Source organism: Mustela lutreola, chromosome 14 (genome assembly GCF_030435805.1).
Source record: "Mustela lutreola isolate mMusLut2 chromosome 14, mMusLut2.pri, whole genome shotgun sequence".
Taxonomy (NCBI): domain Eukaryota; kingdom Metazoa; phylum Chordata; class Mammalia; order Carnivora; family Mustelidae; genus Mustela; species Mustela lutreola.
In genome coordinates, this window is record NC_081303.1 from 38,072,702 (window position 1) to 38,091,462 (window position 18,761).

Here is an 18,761-nt window from a genome sequence, read left to right on the forward strand (position 1 = left end):
TGCTATAAGGAGGTATATAAAGGTATGACGCGGAACGTAAAATTTAGGTAGTCTCAAAATAACTCCCCATAAATTACATGTTAATTACAAAAATAAATAAGTTTGCAGTAGAGAAGTTGGGTGGACAACTGCCGTGATCAAGTCACTAACACTAATAGGCGTTTTGAGAGGGATGAACATCATGTACCTTCTGACAGGATATCCTGAAAACGTGACACAAGATAGTACTCCTGAAAAAAAGAAAAAAGCAAGCATAACCTTTATTTGAGGCAGGCAGATCTGATTAATTGTTCCATGCTCTTCAAAAACATTACTGTCATGAAAGACAAAGACTAAGGATTTGTGTCAGATTAAAAGAGGCTAAGGAGGGCGCCTGGGTGGCTCAGTGGGTTAGGCCGCTGCCTTCGGCTCAGGTCATGATCTCAGGGTCCTGGGATCGAGTCCCGCATCGGGCTCTCTGCTCGATGGGGAGCCTGCTTCCCTCTCTCTCTCTGCCTGCCTCTCCATCTACTTGTGATTTCTCTCTGTCAAATAAATAAATAAATAAATCTTTAAAAAAAAAAAAAAAAAAAAAAAAAGAGGCTAAGGAGGTAAGACAGCTACATTCATAGGTGATTTTTTTTTTTTTCATTCATAGGTGATCTTGAATTGGATCCTGGATTAGGAAAAATAGCTAAAAAGAACATTGTGACAATAGGCAAAATTTGAATATGGGTTATATATTAGAGAGTATTGTAATCACTACATTTTTTTTATTTGGTTAATTTTATTGTGCTCTTGGAAGAGAATGTCCTTATTCTTAGGAAATACACATTGAAGTATTTAGAGGTCAAGGGGCAGATCTCAATTTGATCTCAAATGGTTCATTGGAGAATGAGATTAATAAAGCAAATATAAATGTCAACAAATTGTGAATCTGGATGAAGAATATACAAGAGTTCCTTGTACTATCTTGTAATTATTTCAAAATAAAAACTTTTTAAAGGTCGTGCTTGTTAAAATCAGTAAAGGGAAACCCCACCAGAGTGGATTCTGGGTGCAGAAGGGGAGAGGGAGCCGCGCCACTCAAGGTCAATCACAGACCCAACAGAAGAACCCTCCCCAGGGAAGGATCCCAAATTCCAGGCCCCCACAGGGAAAGGTGGACATTGCATCTCCTATAGAAGTGAGCTCCCTGGCAGTGCGGCCAGGGACAAACCACCACCACCCTGAACTCCTGTGTTTCTCCAGTGGATTTTGCTTCAGAACAGCCCTCCCAACTTCCTCCTTGTCCACAAAACCACGTTCCTCTCCTTTGTGTGTTGGACTTGCCTGTGGTCTTGCCGTAGCTTGCGTGTCCCAAACTGCAATTCTCTGCTATTCCCGAATCCATTTCCATGGGGAAAGTAACAACTTTTATTTTTAAGGTTAGTAGTTAATATTTCCATATTTTTGTATTCTCATAATCTCCTATAACAAAGGTGAGGATGCACAGGTGACTAAATTTTGACGCTTTGTCTTCTTAGTCCTGAGTCTTAATCTCAGTCTCCAGTGTGTCCCTTCTTTTGCAGCTCTGGTTTGGAATCTGAGGGTTGCAATGTAGATGCAGAAACCACAGGAAAAGCTATGCGTAAGGGCTATGGGCAAGGGGGCAACGAACACAAGGAGATTAACTGGGGGTAGGGGTGTGTTGGCCAGAATGGGCACACTTTCTGGTGATGGGCATTAAGGAGGGCATGGGGTGTAATGAGCAATGGGTGTTACATGCAACTGCTGAATCGTTAAATCCTGACCTTGAAAAGAATAGTACACTCTAAGTTAACTAACTGAGTTTAAATAAAAAATAAAAAATAAAGGATTGGCACACTTTACCCATTCACAGGCTCTTAAACAACTGGTCACTTCATCTACCTTGTTGCACCTGAGAAACCCTTTGAAATTACTTCTTTAGTTCGCCCCTCGCATGTCTAGCATTCCATAAATGCTTTATGCCTAAATGTTCCTGATACACTTGAAAATTTATGAAATGTTTGTTTCATTGACACTAGTAGATTGTATGTTCACTTTTTTACTTAAGGTATTGCTTGCTATAGAACCAATTACAGTTTGAGCTGAAGTGAAACTTCATTTTATTCAAGTTTGATGCTTTTTTTTTTTTTTAAAGATTTATTTGTTTATTTGAGAGACTGTGTGCTTGCATGCAAGCTGGGGGGGAGTGGGGCAGAGGCAAAGAATCTTCAAGCAGATCCTCACTGAACATGGAGCCCATAACAGGGGCTGATCCCACCACCCTGAGGTCATGACCTGGGCTAAAACTGAGAGTCCAACGCTCAACTGACTGAGCCACCCAGGTGCCCCCAAGTTTGATACTTTCTTAATAGTCAAAATTGAAATTGGACGTCTATAAATGGAACTATGTTTTAAATACATTATGGCAACTCTTTTTTTTTTTTAAATTTATTTATTTGAGACACAGAATGAGAGGGAGAGAGAGAGCATGAGAGGAAGGATGGTCAGAGGGAGAAGCAGACTCCCCACTGAGCAAGGAGCCTGATGTGGGACTCCATCCTGGGACTCCAGGATCATGATCTGAGCTGAAGGCTGTCCCTTAACTGACTGAGCCTCCCAGGCATCCCGGCAGCTGTCATTATAAAGGAAAACCATTGGAAATTTTTTTTTTTTTAAATATTTTATTTATTTATTTGACAGAAATCACAAGTAGATGGAGAGGCAGGCAGAGAGAGAGAGAGGGAAGCAGGCTCCCTGCTAAGCAGAGAGCCCGATGCGGGGCTCGATCCCAGGACCCTGAGATCATGACCCAAGCTGAAGGCAGCGGCTTAACCCACTGAGCCACCCAGGCACCCCACCATTGGAAATTTTTGAAAGAGTGAATCATCACTCCCGAACTTATCTGTTCTATAAATCCACTAATTACCTCCAGTTTTGTCTTTCTTGAAATGGGTGGGTGAAAAGCCTTCCTACTCCCTTCTCTTTCCATCTGTGTTCAACTAGTTAACCTAGGGCAGGCTGACCACAGATCTGCACAACAGAATACAACTTTGGAAATGACTTAAGCCATTTCCTGCCAGTAAGCTCATTCAAACTATCCTCTGCTTATGAATATTGGACCTCGTGTCCTTATGTTCCCTATACATTTTTTAATAGAAAAAATTTCAAAGCATATAGCTTTTTTCAATTACTGAAATCAATGCTTGCTTTGAAGATGCTTTCCATCAAAACAAATAGTTGTAACTAAAACGAATATTTGAACTTTCAGGAGTTCTGGGTTCTAAATTAGGCTGCATACCAGTCAAGTACTGTAAGACCTTTGTAAAACAGTGATTGTAGTATAGGATGGAAGTATGCATCTCAGGAACTCTATTTCCAGTTTCATATTTACATGAGAGAACAACATTACCTTCCTCCTTAAATCTCCCAAATATGAGGATGAGTTGATTCAGCAATTAAGTGGAGTTTTGAATTCCTCTGATTAATTTATTACCATGCAGACACTGTATCTCACGTATGTTATTTTGGTCTGCCTTATCCATCAACCTTCCCGGTCAGGGTGTGTTGGCTTGGGTGCAGTCAGGTGTAGGGAAGGATGAACTGAGCTATGGCACCTCTACAGGAAGAAGGGCTTTGTATATGAAAAAGAGGAAACCCAAACCAGACATTGGTTTTCCTATTTGTTAGCAGGTTTATAACATACAGAGAAAGGATGAGCTCACAGACGAAAAAGAAGTTTGGGGGCACCTGGGTGGCTCAGTGGTTAAGCGTCTGCCTTCTGTTCAGGTCATGATCTCTGGGTCCTGGGATCAAACCCTGAGTGAGGCTCCCTGCTCAGTGGGGAGTCAGCTTCTCTCTCTCCCGCTGCCCCTCCTCCCTGCTTGTTCTCTCTCTCAAATAAATAAAATCTTAAAAAAAAAAAAAAGATTAGAGTGTTTCTACAGATTGTAATTAGCTATGTTTTTCTTTTTAATGATAGTAAGAGAAATAACAAAATTTACCATCTTAGAAAAAAAAATTACCACCTTAACCATTTCTAAGCATACAACTCAATAGTATTAAGTATATTCACACTGTTGTGCAACCAGCTCAGAACTCTTTCGTCTTGCAAAACTGAAACTCTACACCCATTAAACCACCCCCCCCATTGTCTGCCGCACCCCCCACCCTTGGTAGCCACATTTCTACTTTCTGTTGCTACAGATTCGACTACTCTAGATACCTCATCTAAATCTTACTATATTGGGGGGGAGGGGTTTGGTGACTGGCTTATTTCACTGAGCATAATGTCTTCCAGGTTCATCGAGTTGAAGTGTGTGTCAGGCTCTCCTTCCTTTTAAGGGCTGTATAATATTCCGCTGGAGCCATATACAGCAGTGGGATTCCTGGATCATATGGTAGTACTATTTTTAATTTCTTGAGGAACTGCCATACTGTTTCCCAGAGCACTTACACTAGTTTTATAATCCCACCAACTGCGTGGGAGTTCCAATTTCTGTCCATCCTTGACAACGCTTGTAATTTTCTGGTTTTTGGATAGTAGCCTGTGGTTGTTAATGTGAAAATGTTGGGGTTCAGAGCAAATGATCAAGAAAGAATTCTTGAGTGGTGCCTGGGTGGCTCAGTGGGTTAAAGTCTCTGCCTTCAGCTCAGGTCATGATCTCGGGGACCTGGGATCAAGCCCCACATCGGGCTCTCGGCTCAGCAGGGAGCCTGCTTCCCCCTCTCTGCCTGCCTCTCTGCCTACTTATGATATCTCTCTGTCAAATAAATAAATAAAACCTTAAAAACAAAGAATTCTTGAGACATCTTTGGTGCAGAAAGGTGGTTTTATTTTATTTTAAAGATTTTATTTATTTATTTGACAGAGAGAGATCACAAGCAGACAGAGAGAGAGGAGGAAGCAGGCTCCCTGCTGAGCAGAGAGCCCGATGCGGGCCTCGATCCCAGGACCCTGAGATCATGACCTGAGCCGAAGGCAGCGGCTTAACCCACTGAACCACCCAGGCGCCCAGAAAGGTGGTTTTATTAAAGCACAGAGACAGGACCCATGGGTAGAAAGAGCTGCTCTGTGGTTATGAAGAATGACTGATTATATATTTTCAAGTTGGGAGAGGGTTAGAGATAGCGAAAGTCTCTAAGGAATCTGGAAGCAAGGTTTCCAGGACCTTGAGGGGCTAGCTGTTAGGAAAAAAGTCATTTGTTACTGTTTAGTAAAACCTCAGTCATGAGACCCTTCACAGATCATGGGCTTGGAGATGAATACTAACATGTACTTTGTGGGGCAGAGATAAAGGGAGTCTCCAAACGAATTTTTATATGTTAAAGTAGACTCCTAGGATCCTGGGGGTCAGGCTAAGATTGCCTCTTGCCCTTAGCCAAGTATCAGCATCGAGGCAGCTGAGCTCCCAGAGGAAGGTCACTGCCTGTCTCAAGGATTTGTCAGTGGATTGTAAGTTGCAAGGAGATTTAATTTTTTTTCCTATATTACTTTTACCTTTGTTCTCCACATCAGTTTTGATTTGCATTTTCCAGATTGTTAGTGATGTTGAGCATTTTCTCATGTTTGTTGTTCATCTGTGTCATCTCTTTAAAAATGTCTGTTCAAATCCTTTACCCAGCTTTTAAAAATAATTTTTATTGATTTGAGAGGGAGAGAGAATCTCAAGCAGACTTCCTGCTGAGCACAGAGCCCAAGGTGGGACTCGATCCTTCAATAGCCATGTCACAGCCTGAGCCAAAAACAAGAGTCTAACGTTTAACCTACTGAGCCACCCAGGCACCCCTGGGGTATTTGTTTTGTTGTTGTTGAGTTGTCTGACTTCTTTATATATTCCGGATATTAACCCCTTATCAGATACATGATTTGCAAGTAGTTTCTCTCATTCTATAGGTCGTCTTTGTGTTCTGCTGATTGTGTCCTTAGATGCACAGAAGATCTTGAAAATAGAAGTTTTTAAGTTTTCTTTACAGATGTCCCATTTGTCTGTTTTGTCTCCTGTACTCTGGGCTCATATGCAAGAAATTGTTGCCAAATCCAGTGTCATAAAAGCTTTTCTCTATGATTTTTTTTTTTTTAAGGAGAGTTATAGTTTTAGGTCTTTCATTTAGGTTTTTGATCCATTGTGAGTTAATTTTTGTATATGAAGTGAGACTGGGGTCCTACTTTAGTTGTCCACATGCATTTGCCCAGTTTTCCCAGCGCTGTTTGTTGGAGGGCAGGCACCTTTCCCTATTGATTGGTCTTGGTGACCTTGGCAGAAATCATTTGACCATGTAGTTGAGAGTTAATTTCTGGGCACTCTACTCTATTCCTTTGATCTGTCTGTCTGTCCTTTTTTTCTTTTTTTAAAGATTAAAATAAAAAAAAAATTACTAGAGAGCATGTGAGCAGGGCAAGGGGCAGAAGGAGAGAGAGAAGCAGACTTACTTCCTGCTGAGTGGGGAGCCCAACGAGGGACTCGATCCCAGGACCCTGATATGACCTGAGCCAAAGGCAGAGACTTAGCTGACTGAGCCATCCAGGCACCTGTATGGTCTGTTCTTGCATTAGGACCACAGTCCACAATGTTTTGATTAGTATAGTTTTGTAATACATTTTGAAATCGAGAAGCATGAGGCCTCCAACTTCATTCTTCTTTAATTATCTTTTTTTTTTTTTTTTTTTTTTTTTTTAAGATTTTAAAAAGAGAGATCACAAGTAGGTAGAGAGGCTGGCAGAGAGAGAGAGAGAGAGAGAAGCAGTCCCTGCGGAGCAGAGAGCCCGACGCGGGACTCGATCCCATGACTCTGAGATCATGACCTGAGCCGAAGGCAGAGGCTTAACCCACTGAGCCACCCAGGCGCCCTTTAATTATCTTTTTAAAGATCCATCCCTGTGACCAGATGAGAAGTTACCTGTCATGGCCAATGCCTGAAATGCTATCATTAGATGCGTTCTTTTTAGTTTAAAGCTTTGACTCTATGGAAAGATAGCCCACTAACCTTCAACTCAGCAAATGCTGATTGGTTGCTAACCAGATAGGGTTAGCCGACCAATCAGACCAAGTGATTCAGCGAGCTGTGCCCTCCCATCGTTTGCAAAGTCTGCAAACCAAACTGAAGCAAACATCTAAGTAGGAGTCATTACTTCCAAGTGGAAGTGTCAGGGAACTCGTCACAGTGGAGGTTACAGGTCAGCCTGGCCTAGAAGGATGGTCGTGTTGGGATCCTTCTGGAGGCTTTCTTCATGAACAAGCTGAGGAGGATGAGAGGGCATCTCAAAGGAAAAAGGAACAGTGATAGCAAGTAGCGTGGACCCTGCGACAGTAAGGAGTTGCTCATGGGTTCCTCTGGGCACCAACTCCCGTGGTGCTCAGTGGTCAGTGGCACCCAATGGCCACCAGCGCCTCCTCTCCCCCCATACCTGCTGCTTCCTTCCGTGGCTATAGTGCAGTGCCTCTCGTGGGACACCTCCCCTGGCATCCTGGAGACCAGGCTTTGTTCAGGGAGTTCCCGAGGGCAGATTCCCAGCCTGTCCTATCAGCACCGCCCGCACAGCGATGCTCCGCCCTCCTCCGAGCCCCTGCGGTGCCCTCCCAACAAGTCTGGGTCCTCTACCGTGGAGGCTGTGTGTCTCAGCTGCAAGGAGCCTGTGGCTGCTCCCCGGTTTGCCGTGCCTGCATTGGAGTCCTTCCAGCTTACTAGCCAGTGTCTCGTTCTCATCCCCTGCTAGGGTTATGAAAGCTTGGGTGTGAACCGAACTGCCGCCATCTTGAACAAATCCCCCATAGTGGCCCCTCTGACCAGAAACCTTCCAAAGGGCAGCCCCCACCACATTCTTCCCCTCCCTATGCCCTTGAGGCACAATCCCTGACCTGCTGGGAGGTCTGACTGTGACACGTGCTGATTGTTAAGGGTCTGTCCTGGTTGTCCCAGCTTCTAGGGCTGTGAAAGCAGATCCTGAGGCAGCTGGGGTTTGGAGACCATAACTGGTGGCGGCGCAAGACTCACTTCTTCCCTAAGGCCCTTTAATAAGCCATTTCTGGTCAAGCTGGACTTGTTGGCCTTTGGTTTCTGTCTTACAGCTCCTTTGGCCACTGGAGATCTTTTCCCACCTACACTCCCTTCCACCAAATGATATTAAACTCTCCCTGTTCAATTACCGTCTGGTTTCTCTCTTTATTGGACTCTGGCTGATAATAGCAGTGAAGTTTTTACCATGAAAATTTTTTTAAGAACCCTAGTACAGACCTTTTCTGGTAAAGCCTGGGGAGGTGGGGGGTGGGGGGACGGTAGAGACTCGCCCATCTGATTGATCTCCCTCTTGTTCCCTGAGGCAGCTTCTCTAAAACAGTCTGCAAACATTGAAAAGCCTTTGCTGTGAGCAGTTGGAAGCCCTGTGGAGATAGAGGAGTGATGGGGTCGGTTGTGTGTTTGGGGGGGGGGGGTAATTCTGGTGATAAGGAGACTGGACTGGAAGGCAGAAAGTTGGTGTAGAGGGAAGCCAGTTAGGAGGATGGTCAAGGACAAAGAAGACTTTGGATTTGAAACAGAGCAGTGACTCTTAGAGTGGAAAAGAAATGCACGCAGAGTTAAAAATTGTTAAAATTGATAGGTCTGTAACAGTACTTAATGACCGGGTGCTAGAAATACGGTGCTGGAGAAGTTAAAGAAAACACTGTCCTACAAATTCAGCAATAGGATTGTTGTAGGAAAATGTTGGAGTCCAGAGCCATCAGCCAAGAAATAATTCTTGAGATGTTTTTGGTGCAAAAAGGTCTTTTTATTAAATTAAAGCATGAGATGGGGCCAGTGGGCAGAAAGAGCTGGTCGGTGGTTCTGTCTTGTGGGTGATTCTATATTTTCAAGCTGGGAGAGGGTTGGCGACACCGCACGTCTCTAAGGAATTTGAAAGCAAGGTTTCCAGGATCTTGTGGGGCTAGCTGTTGTTAGGAAAAGGTCACTTATTACTGCCTGGTAAAACCCTACTCATGAGACACATAGTGTGGGCCATATGCTTGGAGGATGATTGCCAACATGTATCTTGGGGGGGGGGGGGTCGAGATAAAGGACGTTTCCAAAGGAATTTTTATACTTTCAAGTAGACTTACAAGATCTTGGGTGGGGGTGGGGTGGGATGGGGAGTTGGGCTAAGATTACCTCTTGGCCTTTGCCAAGTATTAATCAAGGTAGTTGAGTTCCCAGAGGAAGGTCACTCTGCCTGTTTCAGGGACTTGTCAGTGGGCTGGAAGCAGTAAGAAAATTTAATTTTTTCTTTTGCCTTTATTTCTCACATCAGGGTGCCTGATAGGCCACGGAGGGAGGCAAGGGTGACGGGAAGAGGCTCAGGTTGGATGGGAGGAGAGGGAAAATGAGTCCAGGGAACGATAACCCTAGCTCGAATTTATCAAATGGTTACTATGATTCCCTGAATCTCTCCTTATCTTCTGTTTTTAAATGCACCCAGGATTTTGTGTTGATTGGGAAAGACAACAGACACAGAGACAGCCCCTTGAAAGAAGCTTTTTCCTCCTGTAGTCCCCGAGCCCAGGCCATGTGGGGGAGCAGGGGGAATGGGAAGTCTGGCCCAGAGCCTTCATGAGACTTTCACAGGGAGGAACAGGCGAAGCAGGATGGGCAAGCTGACCAAATGTAGGGGTGCCTAGTTTGAATAATTTTGGTGGCCTGCGTTACAGGAGGGTCTAGTTCTCCAGTACCGGGGCCCTGGAGTGATTTAGAGACAGGGGACAGTCTTCCAAACTGCCAGAGGCTGATAAAAGGAGGGGGTGGAGTCTGGATGGGTTGGTCTGCATCTCAAGGACGTTCAAAGGCAGGTTATTTGCTCTCTCTAGGAATGCGCTGACCCTAAGGAATGCTTGAGGGGCAGCCTCTCCCCCAGATCAGAGTAGCCCCTGACACCAAAGCATCATAAATCTAGAAACAGAGCACATGACCTCATGTCCTCTGGTCTCCAGGATCCTCTCGTTTCAGTCTTAGCTGCTCACACCCATGGTCACTTTCCGTGCCCGCAACTTTCTGTATCTTCTTCACAGTGTTCCAAGCATCTGTCTCTGGCCTCCTGTCTTTGTGCCTCATTCTCTCACCTTGATGCTAATTGTCCTCTGAACCCTGCACCTGCCCCCGTTGCTCCCACTGGCCTGTTTACTGCCCCTCGTCTGGCTCATGGCACCTTCCTGCCTGATGCTTCAAGCCTCGTGGACTTGTTACCACTTCTCCAGGCAGGGAAGCCTCTTTGCGCTGTCATGCTTCTAGCTCTGACGTGGTTAGCACACACTCTGCTCACCCCTGCCTGCACTAGTGGGCTGAGCGTGGCTGCCTGTGGATATGTACCTGTGCTGACCATTATCCCTTCAACCTCACAGTCACCACCGCCAAGTGAGCCTCACTGCTGCTCTGCAGTCATTGTACGTTTCCCCAGTTCACGCCGCCCGCCATTTTCGTAAGTGATTGTTTCATACCCTCCCTTCTGTGCTCAGATCTGCCGTACTTCTCACCCAGCTCCCGACTCCATTCAATGGTGACCTGGCTTCTTACATCAATGACAAACCAGACGGAGTCAGGAGAACCTCCACCAGTTCCTGATGAGCCGACTGCAGACCTGTACCTGCCCAGATGCTCTGCCTTCTCCTTTGTTCTTTTGACGCACTTGGCTAGCTCCCAGCCTGGCTGACCTTCCGCGGGGTCACCTCCCCCAGGCCCCCTCCTACCTTCTCTCTGCTGCTCCAGGACTCCCTCCCGCAATCCTCCTTTCTCGCTTTTACAATATCTCTCTTTACCTGACATTTCTGTTCCGGTACACCCACACCACTGGTTTCCCATCTTGGAAGAAGAATCTCTTCTTCTTTTACACTGTTGGTGGGAATGCAAGTTGTTACAGCCACTTTGAAAAACAGTGTGGAGGGGCACCTGGGTGGCTCAGTCGTTAAGTGTCTGCCGTTAGCTTAGGCTGTGATCCCAGGGTCCTGGAATGGTGCCCCACATGGGGCTCCCAAGCCTGCTTCTCCCTCTCCCTCTCCCCTTGCTTGTGTTTCCTCTTTTGCTGTGTCTCTCTCTGTCAAATTAATAAATAAAATCTTAAAAAAACAAAACAGGGGCGCCCGGGTGGCTCAGTGGGTTAAGCCTCTGTCTTCGGCTCAGGTCATGATCTCAGGGCTTTCTGCTCAGCAGGGAGTCTCCTCCCTTGCCCCCGCCTGCCTCTTTGCCTTCTTGTGATCTCTCTCTCTGTCAAATAAAAAAATCTAAAAAAAAAAGCAAAACCCAAAATAAACAGTGTAGAGGTTCCTCAAAAAAATAAAAATAGAGCTACCTTGTGACCCAGCAATCGTACTTCTGGGTATTTACCCAATGATACAGATGTAGTGAAAAGAAGGGCCATATGTACCCCAATGTTCATAGCAGCAACGGCCACAATCGCCAAACTGTGGAAGGAGCTGAGATGTCCTTTAACGGACGAATGGATAAAGAAGATATGGTCCATATGCACAATGGAATATTACTCAGCTATCAGAAAGGATGAATACCTAATATTTGTATCAACATGGACAGAACAGGAGGAGATTATGCTGAGTAAAATAAGCAGAAAAAGACAATTATATGGTTTCACCTATTTGTGGAACATAAGGAATAGCATGGAGGACAGGAGTAGAAGAAAGGGGGAAATTAAAAGAGGGATCAGAGGGCGCCTGGGTGGCTCAGTGGGTTAAGCCGCTGCCTTCAGCTCAGGTCATGATCTCGGAGTCCTGGGATCGAGTCCCGCATCGGGCTCTCTGCTCAGCGGAGAGCCTGCTTCCCTCTCTCTCTCTCTCTGCCTGCCTCTCCATCTACTTGTGATTTCTCTCTGTCAAATAAATAAATAAAATCTTTAAAAAAAAAAAAAAAAAAAAAAAAAAAGAGGGATCAGAGCGGGTGACAAATCATTAGAGATTACGGACTCCGGGAAACAGAAACAAACTGAGGGTTTTAGAAGAGGGGGTTGGGAATGGGTGAGCCTGGGGTTGGGTATGAAGGAGAGCCGGCACTGCATGGAGCACTGGGTGTTATATGCAAACAGTGAATCATGGAAACTACATCAAAAGCTAATGAAGTACTGTATGGTGACTAACATAACATAATAAAAAAATTATTAAAAAAAAGAAAAGAATCTCTCCAGCTCCGCTGCCCTTCCAGCCACTGTTCCATCCCTCCTTCCCCTCCCTGCAAAACTTCTTGAAAGAGTTGGCTGTGATTCTACCCTTAACTTCTCATGTTCTCTCTTGATCTTATTCTAATAGGCTTTTACTCCGACCACACACTTCCAAAATTGCTCTTACTAAGGTTCTGGGGCGATGCATCGCCAAGTCGAATGGTCAATTTTCAGTTCTCATCTTACTTGACTTGTCAGGAGCATTTCACACACTGATTGCTTTACCCTCTTGAGGACACTCTGTGCACCTATCTTCGGGTGGCCTTCTGCCCGGGTGTCCTGTCTACCCACTAGTTCCTGCCCTGACTCCTTAACGTTGGAGTCCTCAGAGCTTGATCCTTGGGCTTCCTCTCTTTATTGTCTATACTCACTGTTCTCACCCAGCGCCTTTAAAATGAAAGTATCTCCAGCCCAGTCCACATTGTGAGTCTGAGATTCAAATATCCAACAGCCTAAGGAATGTCTCTATCTGGACATGCATCTCAAATTTAGTGAGTCCCCACATCGCCATATTCCCAGCTGAGCCCCGTCAGACCTGCTCTTTCCACAGACTTCCTCATCTCTGGAAGACTTCACCCTTCCCATTGCTCAGGCCCCAAAACTTGAGTCATTCATTAAAAATAATAACAATTTTATTGAGATATAATTTGAATATCATACAAATCACCCACTTAAAGTATACCACTCAGTGGCTTTTAGTGTATTCGCAGAGTTGTGCCACTGACACCAATCAATTCAGAACACTTCGTCACCCCAAAAAGAGACCCTGTACTTTTCACGGAGGCCATTCTTGACTCTGCTCTCATGCCCCACCTGGAATCCATCAGGATTCTGCCTTCCATCATTCTGAATATTCCACCTCTCACCACCTCCGGTGAGCACCCAAGCCCCATCACCTCTTGCTTGGGTTGTTGTGACAGCTTCTTTGCTGGGGTCCCTGTGCCCTCTGTGGCACCTCTTCAGAATGTTCTAACCAGTAGCCATAGCAATGTCCCAAGGCAGACCGCATCCCGCTGCAGGATGATTTCCATCCCACTCAGGAAAGCCAGAGTCCTCACAACGGGGCATGACAGTTCTGACGCCACTGTTCCTCTTGGTCTTCTGTCACTCTGGCCTCCCCCCACCATCAGGGCCAGTACTCACCTCTCATGGTCATTCTCTCTGTCTTCAAAGTCCCTCGCCTAGGCACTCCCGTGGTTCACTTCCTCACACAGTGGGCTTACCGGAAAGCTCAAACCTCAGCCTTCACTTGCTGCTTCTCTCACGTTCAGAGAAGCTTCTAGTGAAGGGGGATGGGGGAGGATGGGTGGACAGAAGGGAAGCTGGATATTTGAATCTCAACATTCCAGGTAAATCTTGGGACAACTAGGCATGGCCTGCCTTGGCACCTGTCAATGGGTCACCATGTCTCCCATCTGATCAGAATCCTGGCTCCGAAAAATCTGGAGCTTTGGATAAAAATGATAGTTCCTAGACCCTACACAAGATCTACCAGATCAAAAGCATTTATTTGCTTCTGCAATAATCTTTATTGTCAGTAAACTCCACACTGATTTCTTTTCTTGCTTGCTTATGTTTTAATTTTAATTCTAGTTAGTAAACATACAGTGTAATACTAGTTTGAGGTGTACAATATGACAATTCAACACTTCCCTACATCACCCCGTGCTCATCAGGACAGACACAACCCTTCATCCCCATCACCTGTTCCACCCAATTCTCCATCCAGCTCCCCTCTAGTGACCAACAGTTTGTTTCTCTATAGTTAAGAGACTGTTTCTTGGCTTGTCTTTCTCTCTCCCCCCTGACTTCGTTCGTTCGTTTTGTTTTTTAAATTCCACATATAAGTGAAAACATATGGTATTTGTCTTTCTCTGACTGACTTATTTCACTTACCATTCATTATATTCTCTAGCTCCATCCTTGTTGCAGCAAGTGGCAAGATTTCATTCTTTTTCATGATTGAGTAATGTTCCATTTACATATTTACATTCACATACACTTCTTTTTTAATTAATTTATTTATTCGGGGAGGTAAAGGGAGAGGGAGAGAGCATCCCAAGCAGGCTCCATGCGCAGCACAGAGCCGAACACAGGGCTCAATCTCACAACCCTGAGATCATGACCAGAGCCGAAATCCAGATTGGATGCTTAACTGGTGGAGCCAGGTGCCCCAATATACCATATGTTCTTTATCCATTCGTCACTCAGTGGGGTGCAAATGGTCACTTTGGGGTGCTTCCATATCTTGGCTATTGTAGATAATGATGCTATAAACATCAGGGTGCATGTATCCCTTTGAATTAGTATTTTTGTATTCTTTAGGTAAATATCCAATAGTGTAATTGCTGGACCATAGGGTAGTTCTATCTGTAATATTCTGAAGGACCTCCATACTGTTGTTCACAGTGGCTGTACCAGCTTGCATTCCCACCAACAGTGCACAAGGGCTCCTCTTTCTCCACATCCTCTCCAACACCTATTATTTCTTATGTTGTTGATTTTAGCCATTCTGACAATGTGAGGTGACATCTCATTGCAGTTTTGATTTGCATTTCCCTGATGCTGAGTGATGCTGAGTATCTTTTTATGTGTTTATTGACCATCTGTATGTCTTCTTTGGAAAAATGTCTGTTTACATTTTTTACCCATTTTTAATTGGATGATTTGGGTTTTGGGTGTTGAGTTGTATAAGTTCTTTATATATTTTGGATACTAATCCTTTGTCAGATATGTCATTTGCAAACATCTCCCATTCCATAGGCTGCCTTTCAGATTTGTTTGTGGTTTCCTTCACTGGGAAGAAGCTTTTTGTTCTGATGAAGTCCCAATAGTTTATTTTTGCTTTTGTTTCCCTTGCCTCAGGAGATATATCTAGAAAGAAATTGTTATGGCCGATGTCAAAGAGGTTACTGTTTGTTTTCTCCTCTAGGATTTTTATGGTTTCAGGGCTCACATTTAGGTCTTTCATCCATTTTGAATTTATTTTTGTGTATGGTGTAAGAAAGTGGTCCAGTTTCATTCTTTGGCATGCTGCTGTCCTATTTTCCCAACACCATTCGTGAAAAAGACTGTCTTTTCCCCACTGGATATTCTTTCCTGCTTTGCCAAAGATTAAATGACCATTAGTTTGGGTTCATCTCTGGGTTTTCCTATTCTGTTCTAACGATCTATGTGTCTGTTTTTGTGCCAGTACCATGCTGTCTTGATTACTACAGCTTTGTAGTATAATTTGAGGTCTAGAATGGTGATGCCTTCAGCCTTGCTTTTCCTTTTCAAGGTTGTTTTGACTATTCAGGGTCTTTTGTGTTTCCATACAAATTTAGTTTTTTTTTTTTTTTTTATTCTAGCTCTGTGAAAAATGCCATTGGTATTTTGATAAGGATTTCATTAAATCTATGGATTGGTTTGGGTGGTAGAGACATTTTAACATTTATTCTCCCAGTCCATGAGCATGGAATGTCTTTCCATTTCTTTGTGTCCTCTTCAATTTCTTTTCTCTATTTTCCATGTATAAGTCTTTCACCTCTTTGGCTAGGTTTATTCCTAGGTATATTATTGTTTTTGTCCACACCCATTTCTTGGGCATGTTATATGATTTGATTGTCTGGATTTGTTCCTTCCCCCACACCAATCTGTGTGACTGTGACTCAAGTTCAGGGTGCGCTGGAACTCAGATTTCCTGCTCAGTTCACTATTTTAAAACTCCTTTTCCTTATTTTCCTCTGACTTTGAGGCACTGGCTTATATTTTTGTGATTTTCATACAGCTTTTTGGGGAATAGGCCATCCAACTTTTTGTTTTGGGTAAATACTTTTTTTTTTCTTTCTAAATTTGCATCTGTGATTCTTTTCAAGACAAATCTTGTCTCATTTACCTCCATGTGCCTTGAGTACCTAGCATGGTGCATTGGCATAGTAGATGCTAACAAGTACCTAAGGGATTCAATTATGTGATAATGATGCAGAGTGAGGGGTGTTAATAGTTATTTGTCATTGGAATGGGGGCAGCTCTTTAACCATGGAGGGCTCAGTATCACCCTTCTCTGTGGGGGTGGCCAGCAGCAGTGTGAATCATATCTGGTCGACAGTCTGAGGGGAATTGTCCTCCAAATCCAATCCTGATCTACATAGTTTCAGGGTCACCTGGGGTACTGGTCCAAGATCAGTAAGAGACTCCTGCCTGCAGGGTCTCTGGCAGAAATTATGCAGATGATGTGACTCATTAGTAACTGCTTCATAGTTCTGCAGGCTTCCTCAGAACGTGGAGCCCTGGTTTGGAGTCCCAAGCCATAAACAAGTCAGAATGAGTCTGCAGCTTTCAAGGGAAGAAAGGCCTGCAAACTTTGTATGGAAATGAGGTATGGCCTTTTGAGCATCTCTGTTGTCCTCCCCCGTCATCGTTCTAGGGCATTGGTTGTGGAAGGAGGTGTAGCAGGAGGGCAACATAACCAGGTGAGGACATGCAGGGAGTTGAGGAGCAAAGCTGTTCCTATGCAGTTCCTTCTTCCATTATCATCCTCTAAACTGTCATCCCAATCATGTTAATGCTCCTGAAAATCATGCCTTCCTCATCCCAATGTTTACGGCAGCATCATCTACAATTGCAACGATATGTAGTCAGCCCAAGTGTCCATCGACAGATGAATAGATACAGAAGTTGTATATGTGTGTGTGTGTGTGTACATACATACTAGGGAAAATACAGCATACACACACACATACACAATGAAATATTATTTGGCCTTAAATCTTGCCACTTAGCAACAACATGGTTGTTGCAAAATCAGCCAGTTAGAGAGAGACAAATACCGAATGATTTCACTTGTAAGTGGAATTTAAGAAACAAAACAAATGAACAAAAGGGGAAAAAAGAAACAGAGAGGCAAGGCAAAAAACAGATTCTTAACTCTAGAGAACACATGGATGGCTCCTAGAGGAATGGGGGATGAAGGGATGGGGATAAAGGCGTGTGCCTGTTGTGAGCACCACGTGTCTTATGGAAACCTGGAATCACTGTATTGTACACCTAGACCTAATACCACACTGTATGATCACTAACTGGAATTTAAACAGAAACTTAAAAGCCATTGTATCTTAAAAACAGAACAAGGCAAAAAACCTCCCCAAACCCTACAAAACAGAGTGCTTGGGTGGCTCAGTCGGTTGGGCATCTGACTCTTGGTTTCAGCTGGGGTTTTGGTTTCACAGGCTGTGGGATCCAGTCCTGCATCAGGCTCCTCACTCAGCCAGGGGTCTACTTGAAAAATTCTCTGCCTCTGCACATCCCTTCAAAATAAATAAACAAATCTTTAAAAAACAAAACCCCAAACCCCATAGCTTCCTTTCCTTAGTCTCTGGATCTCATAAATGACGCCTCGGTCTACTCTCTACCTGTGATTCACTGAGTGATTCAAGCCAGCCCTCCTGTTTCTTTTCTGTTACCATGTGTGGCCTGAGACGTTGCTGCCTCATGAGCTCACGGAGCAAGTAGCTTGACAGGCTTGTTGACATGGTTCTCTGAGGCTCCTTAATGAGAGGGGATGGGGAAGAGTAAGCAACATATACTTATGGATGGGACAAATCAGTTAGTGGCCCACAATCGACCCTGTTCTTTTATGTCACAATGATGCTATTCTCTGCCCCAAATTAGTGGTTTCCTGATCGTCAATTTTAAAAATACAGCTCCCTGGGCAACTCCTCTGGGGACGTGGACTCCGTGGACCTGAGGAGGGCACGGGGCATTAATAAGAACTCCACGTTCCTCAAGAAGTTGAAAATAGAGCTACCCTACGAACCAGCAATTGCACTACTAGGGATTTACCCCAAAGATAGAGATGTAGTGATCCAAAGGGGCACGTGCCCCCTACATTTATAGCAGCAATGGCCACAGTAGCCAAACTAGGGAAAAGAGCCCCGGTGTCTGTTGACAGGTGGATGGCTAAAAAAGGTGGTGGATATACAACGGAATATTATTATGCAGCCATCAAAAAATGAAACCTTGCCATTTGCAACAGTATGGATGGAACTAGAGTGTATTACGCTAAATGAAATAAGTCAATCAGAGAAAGACAATTATCATAGGATTTCATTCATATGTGGAATTTAAGAAACGAAACAGGATCATATGGGAAGAGAAGAAGAAATAAAGCAAGATGAAATCAGAGAGGGAGACAGACTGTAAGATACTCTTAATCATAGGGAACAGACAGAGGGTTGCTGGGGGGAGCAAGTAGAGGGTTGGGGTAACTGGGAGACAGACATTAAGGAGGGCGTGTGGTGTAGTGAGTGCTAGGTGTCCTATAAGACTGATGAATCACTGATCTCTACCTCTAAATCTAATCATACATTGTATGTTAATTAATTGAATTTAAACAAAACTAACCAAAACAACAACAAAAAACCCCCAAGAACTCGACAGATTTCTCAGGTCCAGAATGTTTGGAAGCCAAATAGTGTCCACAGGATCCAAGGATGTAGATGTCATTTTGCTCTGTATCCAGATCTTCTTAGAAAAACTTACTGAGGGTCACCTGGGGAGCTCAGTTAAGCATCTGCCTTCAGCTCAGGTCATGATCCCAGGGTCCTGG